Consider the following 16,969-nt stretch of genomic DNA (forward strand, 5'->3'; position numbering starts at 1 on the left):
CAAATGTCTCCATATAATGTGGAATGTCTGCTGGAGGGCAAAATCCCCCCATTTGAGAATGACTGATGTTGAGGGATGCTTAATTTTTTTTTTTTTTTTGCATGGCAATCTTATACTTAACAAGCTTCATGAACATTTAATAGTTCTAATGATTTGAGGATCCTCTTGCTTGTTACATGTAAGAATTATTTACCAACTGCATATAGAAAAATATTATCTCTTCCTTTCCAATCTTAATTATTTTTTTCTTAATATAGTTGCTTTAACAAGGATTTTTAAAAAAGATTTATTTATTCATGAGCAACACACACAGAGAGAGAGAGAGAGAGAGAGAGAGAGAGAGAGAGAGAGAGAGGGAGAGACACAGGCAGAGGGTGAAGGAGGCTCCATGTAGGAGCTCGATGCGGGACTAGATCCCAGAACCCCGGGATCACTCCCTGAGCCACAGGCATCAACAGGTGTCAACACAGGCTCAACCGCTGAGCCACCCAGGTGTCCCACCAAGGATTTTTTTCTTAATATTATTGCCTTAACAAGTTAGTAGTGAGCGTCCTTATGTAATTGCAGACACTACAGGGCATTGCCTGGAGTTTCTCCCTGGAGTATATTTGCTATAGTTTATGATAATCTTTATCAAAGCAGGGAGATTGTCTGCTTTTAGTTTCTAAAATTTTTCCACTTTCTCTCATAATCGTAAGTAGACATTAAATGTTATTATGTAATTTTTCCATTTATTCAGAAGATTGTGTGTTTTTCTCCTTTATTTCATTCTTGTGGTGGTAAATTATATTGCATGTATGAGATTAAATCATCCTTGTGTTATTGGAGAAATATCTACATGACCATAATGTATCTCATTATGTATATCTATACACATGTATATTAAATTTTATGGGTTTGGATTAACTTTTATATTATGTTCTATTCCATATTTAGTTGAAGTATCAAGATTATACCAACTTCATAAATTAGTTGGCAAATTAATTTTCTATTTTCTTGAAAAAAATTGTTAAATAGGTGTTATCTTATTGATTTATTTTGCTTTTAATTGTTTGTTGTCTTTATTGCTTTATACTTGTACTCCTCACATATCTTTTATCATCCTTCTCCCTGTGTTTTCTTTGTACTATCCACTTTGTACTATCACTGGAAAAGTGTGTCTGGTTGCTGTTGGGAGCAGAGGGGAGTATAACCAAATCATAGTTTGTTCTCTTGCAGGTAACTTTAAGTTGTTTGGGGGCATGTTTAGAGCAAAGAGCCTCCAGCATAGCAAACAGGGTTCCACTAGACCTCATTTGCCCATCGAAGCATCTCTGATGTTGAAGGCACAGTGGGGTTAACTGCTGAGCCAATCTTGTCAAATCTGAGGACTTTTTCCTCTTGATCATTCTTTGAGGCATATTTCCCTTTCAGTATTTCATTTTATAAACATTTTACTACATGTTACTATTTTTGGTTTATTCTTCAAGTGATAGGCAGGGAGATTCTGGAATTCTGCTTCATTTCATAATTTGATCAAAAGTTTTATTTATATTATTGTGGGAAGAGGCAGTTATTAGACACATTTTCTTAATTCCTGCAGACACTAAGATGGTTTTTCTTGCCATGGAACTAGATCAAGTTCAAGTTTAGACTCAGGTTTTGAGTTCCTTTGAATTTCTAAAAGCAATAAACATGAAACTATGCAACATTAGGTAACTTCATGCAACAATAAAAGATGTTAAATAGAAATTAATGCTTTTATCAAATGTAGCATACAATCCTATTAATATGACATATAATATGCACAATGATTATTGTGCACATAGGGATTAACCAAAGTTGTAAGACAACAATCATTAATGATGTCGTTAATCTATTTTTTTTTTTTGTATAGCTGAACTAGGTTTTGAGTTATCTTTATTTCGTTACTGATGATAGCACTTATTTTTTAAAAAGATTTTTAAAATTTATTTACTCATGACAGACACAGAGAGAGAGGCAGAGACACAGGTAAAGGGAGAAGCAGGCTCCATGCAGGGAGCCTGACGTGGGACTCGATCCTGGTTCTCCAGGATCACACTGAGGGCTGAAGGCAGGTGCTAAACCACTGGGCCACCAGGGCTGACCACTTATTTTGTTTTTAAAGATTTTATTTATTCATGAGAGAGAGAGAGAGAGAGAGAGAGAGAGAGAGAGAGAGGCAGAGACACAGGCAGAGGGGGAAGCAGGCTCCCTGCAGGTAGACCAATGTAGGACTCGATCCCAGGACCCTGGGATCATGACCTGAGCCAAAGGCAGACACTCAACCACTGAGCCACCCAGGTGTCCCTGACCACAGCACTTAAATGGACAATTAACTTCTTCTAAGAAAAAAAAAATCCAAGTCAAATTCTTCTATAGCCATGTTTCCTTCTTCTGCCATACACTGCTTAGCACCCTCTTCCTATCATCTCTATCCAGATATAGGGCTAAATAACCCATTAACTTTCTTCTTCTTCTTTTTTTTTTTTTAAGATTTCTTTATTTGAGAGAGGGAGAGAGAGAGAGAGAGCATGCAATGGGGAGGGGGCAGAGGGAGAGGGAGAGAGTCTCAAGCCAACTCCACTTTGAGTGCAGAACCTGATATGGAGCTCGATCTCACAACCCTAAGATCACAACCTGAAGCAAAGCCAAGAGTCAGAGGCTTAACCCACTGCACCACCGAGGCACCCCTTTCATTGACTTTCTTTTTTTTTTTCTTTCATTGACTTTCAAAGGAAACTTTCTTTTTTTAAAAAAATATTTCTTTTCTTTATTTATTTATGATAGTCACAGAGAGAGAGAGAGAGAGAGAGAGGCAGAGACACAGGCAAAGGGAGAAGCAGGCTCCATGCACTGGGAGCCAGATGTGGGATTCGATCCCGGGTCTCCAGGATCGCGCCCTGGGCCAAAGGCAGGCGCCAAACTACTGCACCACCCAGGGATCCCCGGAAACTTTCATTTTACTTTTTATACCATCTCTCTTCAAAGGTCCTTCAGGCAGGATATCTAACTCTCTGTCCACCACATAAAGGGACCAGGCACTGCCTTCTGGCTCTTTTGTTGGCATGAGCTAACAGAAATTTCAGGACTGGGTTCATGGATTTTGTCAAATGTTCAGAAGCACTATTAGATTGGAGTGAAGATTTTTCTTAGATAAAGCTGAAGTCCTGGGTATTGAGAGTTCCCTTGGCAAGATGCTCTTGCTTGGGAGAAAATACCTGACTTAACAGTTTCGACCAGCTTTAGAGGTGGTGTTGAGTATATGCCATAGTTTGTATGCACTGAGTTTTGGAGCGCGTGTTCTTTCTTTCTGTTGACATGAATACTCACTAGAATTGCTTTGGCACCAAAATAACAGCTAAAGAAGAAGGAAAAATATTTGGTTCTGGTAGAAATCTGAAATTTTATGATTGCCTGTTGTCCTCATTTTTTTTTTAAAAGATTTTATTATTCATAGGGACACACACACACACACACACACACACACAGACAGAGACACAGGCAGAGGGAGAAGCAGGCTCCATGCAGGGAGCCAACGTGGTACTCAATCCGGGGTCTCCAGGATCACGCCTGGGGCTGCAGGTGGCGCTAAATCGCTGCGCCACTGGAGCTGCCCTGCCTGTTGTCTTCATTATACTAACCTTGGACTTGCCTCTAAGTCCTTGCTCGTGTTTCTTCTCTAACATGTTTGGAGGATATTTCTTCCTACCTGCTTCAGTCCTACCCACTCTGAATCTGTTTTACCTGACCCATTAAATTAGTCTCTCTCTGCTCTAAATCTCTTAAAAGAGTTTGTGTCCATACTCTAAAATTTCGACTTCATGGTATCTCCTTATACTTATTTTATTCCCCATTTTTATTATTTTCACCTCTTCAACTAAAACATTGGTTCCTAGATTGGTGGTTGTCAGAGGCAGAGGGTCGGGGTGGGGTGAAATGGATGAAGGTGGTCAGAAGGTGCAGACTTCCAGTTATAAAATAAGTAAGTCACAGGGATGTACAGTGTGGTGACTATAGTTAAAATACTGTATTGCATATTTGAAAGTTGCTAAGAGAGTAGATCCTAAAAGTTCTTATCACAAGGTGCCTGGGTGGCTCAGTGGGTCAAGTGTCTGCCTTTGGCTCAAGTTGTGATCTTAGGGTCCTGAGATTAAACCCCGCATTGGACTCTCTGCTCAGTGGGGTGTCTGCTTCTCTTTCTCCCTCTCCCTCTCTCTTCTGCTCATGCTTGCTCTCTTAAATAAAATCTTTAAAAAACAATCCATAAAAAAGTTCTTATCACAAGAAAAAGATTTTTGTAACTGTGGTGATAGAAGTTCACTAGATTATTGTGGTGATCATTTTGCAGTACAAACAAATGTTGAATAACTGTGTTGTACACCTGAAACTAATATGTCATTTATATCTCAATAAAAAAGTAAAAGGCTAAAAAAGTTTTGGTTTCTGGACTTCACCTAAACTTTTTTATAGCCCCCACTACACTTAATGGAACTAAATAAAAAGTACAGTGGATGCTAAATATTCAGTGATAGATGTTACTAATATATGGGTAATTAGTTAAAAGATGGCACTCATTTTCTTGACATTTTCCAAAGAAATTTGGGGGAAAGCCTCTTAAGTTAATCAGTTTTTGAATTCGGGAACATCTAAAACAAAGATATGTTTTGCTTTTGCTTTTGCTATTAAATTAATTAATTTGACATACAATTGACATATAACTATTAGTTATTTTTTGAAGAGAACTTGTTTCTCAAGTTATTAATTTTTGATTTCTGCTGCAGGGAAAAGGAATTTATAAATCTTCTTATGTATTAATATATTATCTTAATACTCAGCATCTTCTAGTGTTCTCTTTTCTTGACCTTCCCACACATTACAGGTGATTCCACTGAGATTCAGAGTAAGCACAGAGATTTATTCTTGGTCTCTGTCCTATAGCTAAGTCCTGTGACAAACTTGAATTCATTCAGGTGAAGAAATTCCTTACAAAATGAGTCTATTTTAAAAATAGAACTATGGACGATGTCAATTCACCTTTATCATTGTAGAGGGATATGAACTGAGTCTGAAGGAGGTAGTTTTTTCCCTAAAATCATCAGAGTTGTTAGTGGCACATTTCGCCTTGGAGCCCAGGTCTGCACTGATTGCATCTGAAGCAGTGGGGATCACATTTATGTGCTTCACAGTTGCATTTAATTGCTCTATGTGTTGGGTAAAACTCTTTATAACATAGTACAGAGATTGTATCACTGACAGTGAAAATACTTTAAACTGACTCATGCTTGTAACCTTTCCTCCTACTGAAAAAGTTCCTTTTGATGACTTTAACCTTGACTTTCTTTCCCTTTTCTACATTATCCTCCCTAAGGGAAAAACAGGTAAATGAAATATCAGTGCTTTTATTTTTATTTTTATTTTAACATTCCAAAGCCAAGATGCTAGTATTTAAATATATTTGCTCCTTTAATGTTGTTATTTCTATAACAATAATTTTGATAGAATATTCTAAGACAAGTCTACACTTAGAACTTCAACTTTTTCTATACATTCTTTTTTAAAAAGATTTTATTTATTTATTCATGAGAGACACATAGAGAAGGCAGAGACATAGGCAGAGGGAGAAGCAGGCCCCATGCAGGAAGCCCAATGTGGGACTCGATCCCAGAACCCTGGGATCACGCCCTGAGCCAAAGGCAGATGTCTAACCGCTGAGCCACCCAGGATTCCCACTTCTATACATTCTAATTTGATTTCTAGACTGTTTATTTTATTCTATCCAACTCTTTAGCATTAAGCCATGGGATCAAACTTGCTCAAAACCCCACAGTGGTTTCTCTGTAAGTTGCTTCTTAGAATGAGCGCCACCCTAGCCTTGAAAGCATAGTATCTTGTACATCATTTGAAAGGCACCATATTATTAAGCATTTTAACCACATATGCATGCAAAGGGATAGTCATTATTTTAGTAGAACAGTGCTCCTTAAAGAATAAGAATGGAAGTGTTCTGATATTTACAAATTCAGCAGATTAGCACACTTGTCTCCAAATCTTTGAGACTTACAACCTTATTTGTTTTCCTCTCTTAGTGGTTTAATCTTTTTTTTTTTTTTTTAAAGATTTTATTTATTTATTCATGATAGTCACAGAGAGAGAGACAGAGAGGCAGAGACACAGACAGAGGGAGAAGCAGGCTCCATGCAGAGAGCCTGACGTGGGATTCGATCCCGGGTCTCCAGGATCGCGCCCCAGGCCAAAGGCAGGCGCCAAACCGCTGCGCCACCCAGGGATCCCGTGGTTTAATCTTTTACTAAGTATTGATTATTTTTTTTCTCCAAGGTCTCCACCATGTATTGTAAAATAATGCTGTCATATAAAACTTATCCACTCTCCGCTATGTCCAAGTTTCTTGCTTTGTTGATCTAGTCCACTTACCTTTACTAGAAAGTCTGCCACATATATTATTTCAGTCATGTTGCATCCCTGGTAAATAATCTGTAGTAGCTTTAATTTGCCAATTACTTCAACATCTTCAGTCTGGCCTTCAGGACCCTTAAAAATTCTCTCTGATTTTTTTTTAATGTATGTCAATTTGAATTTTATGTTTCACTTGTGAGCTCACATATAAGGTCCTTTTTCCTTCCTTCCTCCTTTCCTTCCTTCCTTTCATCCTTCCTTCCTTTCTTCCTTCCTTTGTGCCTTACGTGTGGTATTTATCTTCAGAAAGCTCATTTTTTTAAAAAAATATTTTATTTGTTTATTCATGAGAGACACACAGAGAGAGGCAGAGGCATAGAGAGAGGGAGAAGCAGGCCTCTTACAGGGAGCCCGATGTGGAACTTGATCCCAGGACGCCAGGATCACGCCCTGAGCCAAAGGCATCTGCTCAACCACTGAGCCACCCAGGCTTCCCTAGAAGGCTCATCTTAAATGTGTAACACATTGAAAGTTTTTTTTTCTTTTCTTTCTTTCTTTTTTTTTTTTTTTTTTTTACTTTCTGTAGTTAAAAATGTTTTCAGTAAAGTGAGCTTTGCAGATTGCTTAACTCTGGATTTTTTAAAAATGTTTTAATTTAAACTGTGTGTGTGTGTGTGTGTGTTTTAAGATTACCTGTTATTTATATGTTAGTCATTCATTCTATGCTTTCCAGTTCTATCATTTGCTTACTTGTATTTCCATTCCTCTCTTTTATAGTTTCATATTTTAGGATAGCTCACAGATTTTTATTTTCTGCAGTATCAGCTGTGCTTTCACAGTATCTCTCCAGAAGAGATCATATTCTTCAGAGAGAAGATCATATTCTTGGGGTTTTTGGTGAAATTTGTATGAGTCTTCATATATTGTCTATCTTGGTTTCTTCTCATCTATTTCATCTCTATCTTTTCTTGGTCTTTTCTCTTGACTTTGGGTATCTGATGCTCAGGCAATATATTTACTTTCACTCTTTTCAGAATGACAGTTTTGTGAAACTTCCCAGCTCCTTAATTAAATTATTTTCTGAAAACACACTTTTTCTCTAAATATTCTGGGTGCTCTTCCTTTCTCTTATTCTGAAGTACCTCCCTTAGTGAGCCAAATGCCTTTTCCCCCCTAATCTTTTAGTTCATCTTTAATTAAGATAAGTTCTGCTCCAACTTTCTGTTTGCCTCTGGAGTGAGTCATTTCAGTCCAGTTGCAGCAGTTGAACTACAGGCTTAGTTGCTCAGTGGCACACTGCTGGAGATACAGCATGCTCGGTACCATTCTTGATTTCTATGGAGCTTTTACCAAGCAGAATTGTATTACTTTGCTGTTGTTACTAGAGGACACCATAAAAAGCAACCACAAAATCACAGTGGCATGTAGAAATAAGGATTTCCTTTTCCTTTTGGGTAGTCTGAGCTATACCACGGATGTCATTGGGGTTTGTTCCCATGTCTGAAGTAGATATGGAGTCAGCTCTGTTCCACACGTCTCTCATCTATTTATATCAGTGGGATAGCCCACGATTCTCCTCTCATGGCAATGACAGAAGCCAAAGAGAGTGAGTAGAAAACGGATATCCTGACATTTACCTCATTTAATTGGCAAATCACATGTTCAAATCCAAGGCCAAAGGTGGTAAAATATACTTTTATCCTTTTTTAAAAAAATATTTTTATTTTAAAAAAAATATTTATTTATTAGAGAGAGAGAGAGAGAGAGAGAGAGAGAGAGAGAGAGATAATGAGCAGGGGGAGTGGCAGGCAGAAGGATAGGGAGAAGCAGGCTCCCCACGGAGCAGGGAGTCCAATGTGGGGCTCCATCCCAGGACCCAGACCTGGACAGAGATCATGACCTGAGCAGAGGTGGATGCGTACCTGACTGAGCCACCCAGGCACCCCTACTTTTCTCCTTTAATAAGAGAAACTGAAAAGTCACATGATGAAGGGTGACTATAAGGGGAGCATGAAGAATAAAGACTGATGTAACTTACCACATTTGTTTTTCCATTACTTACAATATCAAGCCCTGTGTAGCTGAGCTAATGCAGTAAAAGAGTAACTCCAGCTAACAGTAGACTTTTATCAGGAGTACAGTTGTCTCTGCTAACACAGTGTTTACCCTAAACCAGTTATTTAAAATATTTTATTGCATTATTTCATGTAATATTCATAGAAATTCTAAAATTTAGATGTTATTACTGTTGGCAGTTTTACAGATGAGACATTCCATTAAATTTATCAAATATTTAAGAAATATCTACTCTTTTGGGGCACTGTTTTGTGCCCAAATAGACAAGGTCCCTGTTTACACCTTGAGGGTGTAATGGAAGAGAGATAAGCAAATTAAGAAGATAATTTCAGAAAGGATTCTTTCCTTCCTTCCTTCCTTCCTTCCTTCCTTCCTTCCTTCCTTCCTTCCTTCCTTCCTTCCTCTTTTTAAAGATTTTATTTATTTACCCATGAGAGATACACAGAGAGAGAGAGGCAGAGATGTAGGCAGAGAGAGAAGCAGGCTCCATGCAGGGAGCCTGATGTGGGACTCGATGCTGGGACTCCAGGATCATGCCCTGGGCCAAAGGCAGATGCCCAACCACTGAGCCACCCAGGCACCCACCCCCTTTTTAATTTAAATTCCAGCTAGTTAACATACAGTATAATAATTTCAAATTGAATAGTTTTGGTGATTCAGTACTTCATACATCACCCAGTGCTCATCACAGCAATTATACTCCTTAATCCCCATCACCTATTTCATCCCTAGGCCAGGATGCATTACTTTCACTTCTGGAAGGGTGGAGATTGACTAATTAAATTACTCCTGTGAATACTCTATACATGTGTGACTGTCACTTCATCATTACCCTGGATGACAAGGCTTGGGCAAATTTTACTGGTTGGCAGTGTTTCATAGATGGAGTCAAACATTTCAAGAATGGGAACAGTAATTTCGTCTAACTTTTATGGATTGTTATAATGATTAAATGAGATAGTGTGTGTGTGATATGCTTAGAATAGTGACTGATTAATAAAAGTTATGTAAGGTCTTGTTAAATCATTAAGGGATGAGTCCAGGAAAGCCAGAGCTTAGAACCTGAAAACAGATATCAAGCATCATATTTGAGGTGACAAAGTTAGAGCAAACAATCAAGGTGTCAAGAGGCGAGGAGATGTGGAACAAAATATGCATGCATACACACATGCACGTATGAAGTAGATTGGGGGAAATTGGTTTTGTTCAAGATATAAACCCTTGTCTAAGCAAAAGTTTTAGAACTCCATCTTGTTGGGTTCTGACCTGTAGAGAAGTAGGATTAAAAGTATATAGCCTGGAATATAAATTTCTCCTACCTCTTCCTTGCATTTCGTTTTGCAATAAATAAATAAATAAATAAATAAATAAAATAAAATAAAATTATGAAGCAGAACTAGTGTCAGTGATGACTTCGGTGAAGAGAGTGTTGTTCTTCTCTGCAAAGCCATGTTAACTGCCTGTGATTTTTATGTAAATACATTGATGTAATACAGTTATACAAAATCATCTTCAAAAGAGGTTCTCTGTTTTTCTACCCTGTAATTATCTTTCCCACTCTAATCCTTCCTATATATAAGTTCTGGAGCTTATACCATTTTGGAACGTAGTATGATGAGACAGGATGGTCCCTAAATTTGTTGTGGAGTTCGATTTGTCATTAAGTCTTACTAATGCTGAAGCAGGAATAGTTTTAAAATTTAAGGAAAGCTTTTTTTTTTTGTTACAACAATTGAGATAGGCAACTCTACATGTCTCAATTCATTTCAAGTGTTTAAGAAATTGCTAGACATTAAAATTTTTTCTGGTCCACAGGTGACATTATCTTATTGGGTAGCAAGGTAAGCTTTGTACCTAACTGATCATTGGCTCCTTTCCTACCTTATTGGGTATGTGTTCGTCATTTTTACTTGCTAAATATTTATAATAATATATATGCATTAGCTCCTGATTTCTCTGGTCTATGTCTTTTGGTCTCTCATTTCTTCCAGCTAGTTAAATCATACTTCTTCCAAAATCCCTGGGGCTTTTTTGTGAGTAGGAGAGGGAAAAAAGGAGTAAATTCAAGGTAAAACTGACAGCTACCTCTATTTAGCTACCAAAAGTAGAGAAAAGAAAGTGTAGACTATTTTAACACTTCATTTCGTGTAGGAGTAAGAACAGAGGCTGTGTCTTCTGTGTGTTTTGTTTGTGTCCCTCGTAACCATCAAGTGATCTGAAACTGTTTCTGCATGGAAAGTATTTACTCTCTCAAGACCAGGAAAGGGACACAAAGGCCCACAGTCTAGTAAAGTACAGAAACTGAACAGATGGAAATTTCTTTCATTTAATTGGATTCACAGGCTCTGAGGGGAGGCAGAAAAAGTAATTTGAAGGAGGTCAACCTGGGAGGAAATCAGTTTCATGGTTAGTGGGAATGAATTTACCATATAAGAAACATCATAAATATAAGAAATATACCCTAAGAAATACTATCTAGTGTCAGTAATATCAGTTATGTCTCACAGCATTCAAGAGGAACAAAAAATTCCCTTGAATTCAGGAAGTCTTTGTTTGAGATTCTACTCTTTAAATCTATGAAGTTATGGTTCAGATGGGATCTGTGGTAGCCATAAAGTGTGTACCACATAAAGAGGCATCTACTTAGGGTGATAGATTATGATGTTGAATTTGAAGAGAATGGCTTCTGCAATTCTATAGCCAATCTCTCTCTTATAGATCTGCTTATGGAAATCAAATTAGGGGTGAGGGGAACCCATTTGTCTTGGAATGGCAGATGTAAAGATTATGAGTTAGAGTACCATTCTTTACAAATAAATTGTTCTGTGCTCTTGGACAGGCTGCTTAATTGTTAATGCCTCCTAATATCTCACCTATGAAATTTGAGATCCAAATTCCTCTTGCACAACGTATTTTAGAAATATAGTGATGAAATGGTCCTTGCAGTGCTATTGAGGTTTGGGATGAGAATCACTCATTCACTGTCATGGAGATCACTAAAAATTATAAAGATGGATAAATAAGAATTAAATTCTAGCCTCTGAATGTACTAGTACCTAATAGCTTCATTGGGTAATTTTTAGGGTTTCCCTTGAGGGCAATTTTGATGCCAGGTGGTAATGAAATGTATTTTCTCAATGCATTCCTTTGGTATTTTAATTTTAAAAGTTGAATTTTCTAGTGTAAATACCTGACATGAAGTTTAAAAATGTTTTCTGGAGAGTGTTTGAAATAACAGATAATCTTGCAAAACAAAGTAGGTTAAATTTATAATGTTGCTTTAAGAGATGGTTAAAAGCACATAAAATCCTTAATCCATCATGGTTAAAAACATTATTTTTTAAGATAATTTGAAGCTATCTTTAAATTTTTAAGTGCATCTCATTTAAATTAAATTGTTTTAAACCAAAATGCTTTTGAAATGAATAGCACTCCCAACATTCTCTGTTGAAGTAAATTGAGCATTATTTAATTTCTTCTTGATTACTTATTGCTGTGAACCTAATTCATTTTCATGTTCTCATGTAGAGATGCTCTGAGACTTCTGGAAGGTTTCTTGGTCTTACTTAGATAAATGGCAAGGTCTCTAAGCTCATTGCCTTAAGTCTGCTTTTTGTCTTTTTTTTTTTTTTTTTTGTCTCTTCCCTTACTGTTGGTCATCATCATTAGATGTTACTTTTTATTGCTGTAGTGTACCTTCTTGTACTCTCCATTCCTTTCCAATTTATTGCTTCTAAAACTCGCTAGCCCAGGAAACCCAAAGATAATGAAAGTAGTTGAATAAGACCAGCTTTTACAAAAATTTTAGACTTAACAATCAAGGTGATAAAAATGAACATTAAGAAGTGTAGCATGGTGAAATGGATCTGAGACAGAAATAAAAAGTAGCATGCTGCCCAAAAGTGGTGATAGTATGTAAATCAGGGGGTAAAGAAGCTTTTCCAAATAGCATGCTAAGTTGCTGCTTCAAGGGCAGTAAACAAATAGTCAAAAGGCAAAATAGTTTGCATTTGAGGAACACAATAGTGGCACTCAAATTGCATAGTTTCTGCAACTTGAGTTGCATAATTTATTATCACTTTCAGAAATTAAAAAGATAACTAGAACTAGAACTTGTTCTGTGTAAGTAGCCCAGAATCCTCTTCAAATATAAACAAATACAGAAGAAGTAATGAGAAGGAGCTGGGGTGAATTCACCACACATTCATTGACAGCAATTTGCTTAGTGTCTCCTATTGGTGAGGCACTGTGCTAAGCCTTAGGGATACAGCAATGAATAAGGCAGATCTATTCCCTGCCCTCCTGAAACTTAATGCCTTCTTCTGCACTTTGAGCTATGTCTATGAATGTTAACATTAGGGGGAGCTAAGTGGGAAATATATGGAAACTGAACTGTTTTTGAAGCTTTTATGGAAGTCTAAAATTTGCTCAAAAGAAAAAAAAATTAAAATTAGAATATGGAATGGGCCTGTGACGGGAGGCAGCACTGGTGTGTTGGTGAAACTGAATGACATTCAGGGTGGCCAGACCATGGGGAGGGGTGAAGATATGGTTTACTTGGCCATCCCCATCATGGGTCAATGCTCTGATGACAAGGATGCTGGTGACAAGGTTTCTGGAAAACAGGAGCTGTTAATTCTTAACATGTAATTTTGGTCTGATCCTTTTTCCTTTCCTTTCCTTTCAAATTATGTATTGAGTTTTTAATGCAAAGTAACTGCCAAGCTAAGGTTTACATTACACTTCACCCACTTCCCTTCTCATAGAGCTAATAACTAGATTTTGCCAAGAGAATGTGAAGCTATAGGGAATTGGAGCCACAAGATAGAAGAAGCCTGAGTCTCTAAATTACCACATGGAAGATAGCTCTTATCAACAAGAAACACTTGCATTAAAATTTGACTGTGTTAAGCCATTAACCTTTTGCATTTATTTATTACAGTAGCTACAGTTGCCTTAACCACCAGACATATTAAAACAGAGATACTTAAAACATCCTAAGAGTGAGTGTTGATTGTGAAGTTTCCAGATCGTTAAACAATCCTGCTCTATGGATCTTGGCCATTACTCCTTCAGGCATGCTTTAACCTTTGTTTTAACTTAACAATTATTTGTTAAGTATCAACTCTAGGCCAGACGGGCAACATGGCAAAGTAGAAAGAGCCCTGAATTAGGGACAGGATGAGTAACATTCAGAGCCTTTCACTTACTACTGGCTGAGCAGTATTAGTACCCTTATCCTGAACTTGTTTCTCTTGGTACCCTATGAATAGTAAGTAGACTCAGTACAGTTCTTTAGGTTTTTTCAAATATTTGTTTATAGTATTTCATTTACTTCTCAAGAGAACTACTTATTTGATATAAATATTATCACCCACTATCTTCTTTCACTGTCACCAACGTTTTATAGATAAGGAAGCTCAGATTGGTGATATCAAGCAAAATGCTGCTGAAGTTATAGGACTGATAAGTATTGTAGCCAGGATCTTAATAAGGTTTTCTGACTCAAAATCCCATGCTTATTCTTCTTTCTCATCTCATCACCTACAGAATGTGAAAATGACATCAGTCAGAAAATAAGAGAATTATATGAAAAATAACCTGATATTCATTATTTTATTTTCTGAGTTTTTAGCCTCAATTTCTACTGGACTTCACCTCATATAATCAGGCTCAAAAACAAATGTGTACCTAAGCCTCTTTATGTGCCTATAATTTATAGGAAATACAGTTGTAAGAGAGGCAAGAAGCTGGTTGGTGGGTACATGAGGTTCATTATACTAGTCTCTTGCATAACTGAGAGCTTTGTAATAGTTAAGAAAAGACAAATACAAAGGAAAACAAAACCTTTGTATATAGCATATATTTATATCTCTATCCTTTAGTTCTCAGCTAAACTTCTTGCAAGGACAGCTATATCACTTCCTCATTTTCCACTCTCTGTGCATGAATCTATAGCCTGTCTCCTACTGCCACTAGACCTTTGAAACTGCAAGAAGGTCACCAATAAGCTCCATATTAACAGTAATACAAAATGAATTAATTCCAGAGGTCTGGGTACACCATAGTTACAGTTAGTAACAGGTCTTATGCACTTGAACATTTGTGATGAATGTAGATCTTACATTGTGTTCTTACCATAAACAACAACAAAAAAGCAACAGAAGGACTCAAGGAAACTTTTGGAGGTGATGGATACTTTTATTACTTTGTTGGTGGATGATAGTAACATGAATGTATACATATGTCCAAATTTACCAAATTGTGTACATTAATTATGTGCAGTTTTTGGGCAACAATTGTACGTCAGTAAAGCTGGAAAAAAAAGGAGAAACTGCATGGAGATTCAGCAAGTATAAAATATGAAGGGAGTTTAGAGGAGCTTTTCGATTTTTATTTTGAAGGAGAGAGAGAAGAAAGGAGTGATAATAAGCAGTTGCCATGAGACGTGGGACTTTAGGGAGAGAATGAAAGAAGAGAAATTTTATTTATTTATTTGTTTATTTTTTAAAGGTTCTATTTATTTATCAGAGGGGGAGAGAGAGAGAGAGAGGGAGAGAGAGAGAGAGAGAATGTACAAGCTGGGGCTGGGGTAGAGAGAGGCAGAGAGAGAAGCAGACTCACCACTGGGCAGGCAGCCTGAAGTAGGGCTTGATCCCAGGACACAGGGATCATGACCTGAGCTGAAGGCAGAAGCTTAACTGACTGAACCACCCAGGTGCCCCATAAGAGGAATTTTAGGAAGTCCCTGCACGTGTTGTACAACGTGACTTCTCCTTTGCTACTTCCTCATGAGATGTATTCAGTAAAGACTCTTACTTGGGGGCACCTGGGCAGCTTGGTGGTTGAGTGTCTGCCTTTGGCTCAGGTCATGATCCTGGGGTCCTGGGATCGAGTCTAGCATCAGGCTCCCTGCAGGGAATTTGTTTCTCCCTCTACCTATGTCTCTGCCTCTTTCTCTGTCTCTCATGAATAAATAAAATCTTAAAATAAAAGACTCTTACTTGAAAAAAGATCAGGTATAACCCTAAATCCTTACTTTATTTGATATTTTCTTTTCTTGGCATTCTTTATTGTTGCCCAGTGTCAAGGCATACAATATTTTCTGAATAAATAAACTTTTTTTTTTTTGGGTTTTGACAGGAAGTGAAAAAAGTTATGCTTTTTCCTTCTCAGCTCCACTGGCTGGCTCTTCCACTGTTTTTGTCTTTAAAGTAGATATCTTCCGTATATCTACATTTACCCATTTTCTTCTCTGCCTTCACATGGAATGATTTCATTCTTGTCCACTATTTCCATCACAGCCTCCAGTTCTACATAACTGATAGTTCTCAAATGTGCATTTCTAGATCAGGAGTCTGAAAGTTAGACTAGATACTGGGTATCTCCATCCTCAAGACCTAGGTGTCCCTCAAGAAAGTGAAACTCAACATGTCTGTGATGGTTTTAAAATGTATCCATACTTCCTTTGGTATTCCTCCTTTCTGGAGTTGGAGCTTAATTCCCTGGCCCTTGAGTTGGGCTGGACTTAGTAATTCACTTCTAATGAATAGAATGTGGCAGAAAGGATAGAGATGACTTGCAAGATTAGGGCATAACAGGTGTAGTCACTTCCTTCTTGCTCTCTCGCATCGCTTGCTTTGGGGCAAACTAGCTACCATACTGTCAGGACACTCAACCCCATGGAGAAGACCCTGAGATGAGGAGTTAAGGCCTTCTGCTCACGAGTGAATTTGAAAGTGATCCTTCAGTCTCAGCTGGTTCTTCAGATGCCTATAGCCCTGGCCATCATCTTGATTGCAGTCTCATGAGAGGCTCTGAGCCAGAATCACTCTGCAAAGTACCCCTGTATTCTTGACCCCCAGAAACCATTAGATAATAAAAATGTACTATCTCAAGTCACTGTGTTTGAGCTAATTTGTATTGAAACAATAGATAACCATAGGTGTCTGAAACTGAACTCATTGTATCTATACCACACACCTGTCTCTTTTTCTTGATTTTTATGCCCGAAACCCAGAAATATCCATTTTTCTCACTTTCCATGAGAAGCCCTGAAATCTTGCCAATTTAACATCCATGTTATAGATGCTTCTTCCCTGCTGTTACTACTTAATACCATATTACAGGCCGTTATTTGTCATTTAGACCTCTTCAACATTGGTCTCCTCACTGTTGATCTTACTCCTTACCAAGATAGTTTGGACTTTGAAGATTTTTAGCTAAGATGTAGAATAAATTTGCTACTTCCCTGCTTAAAATTCTTTAATAACTACCCACATTTTCATCACTTATAATAATGGTTCCCAAATACTGAGAACAAATAACACAGGAAAATTTGAGATATCGTGGTGGGATTTATTCTAAAATCTAAATTCAGCATCAAGGATCATCTTTTAAAAGGATATAATTTCAGAATGTATTTTTGGTATTCTAAGAAATAGAAGAGTAGTCGTTCATTGTTTTTATTATTGCT

This window comes from Vulpes lagopus, chromosome 20 (genome assembly GCF_018345385.1).
Source record: "Vulpes lagopus strain Blue_001 chromosome 20, ASM1834538v1, whole genome shotgun sequence".
NCBI lineage: Eukaryota > Metazoa > Chordata > Mammalia > Carnivora > Canidae > Vulpes > Vulpes lagopus.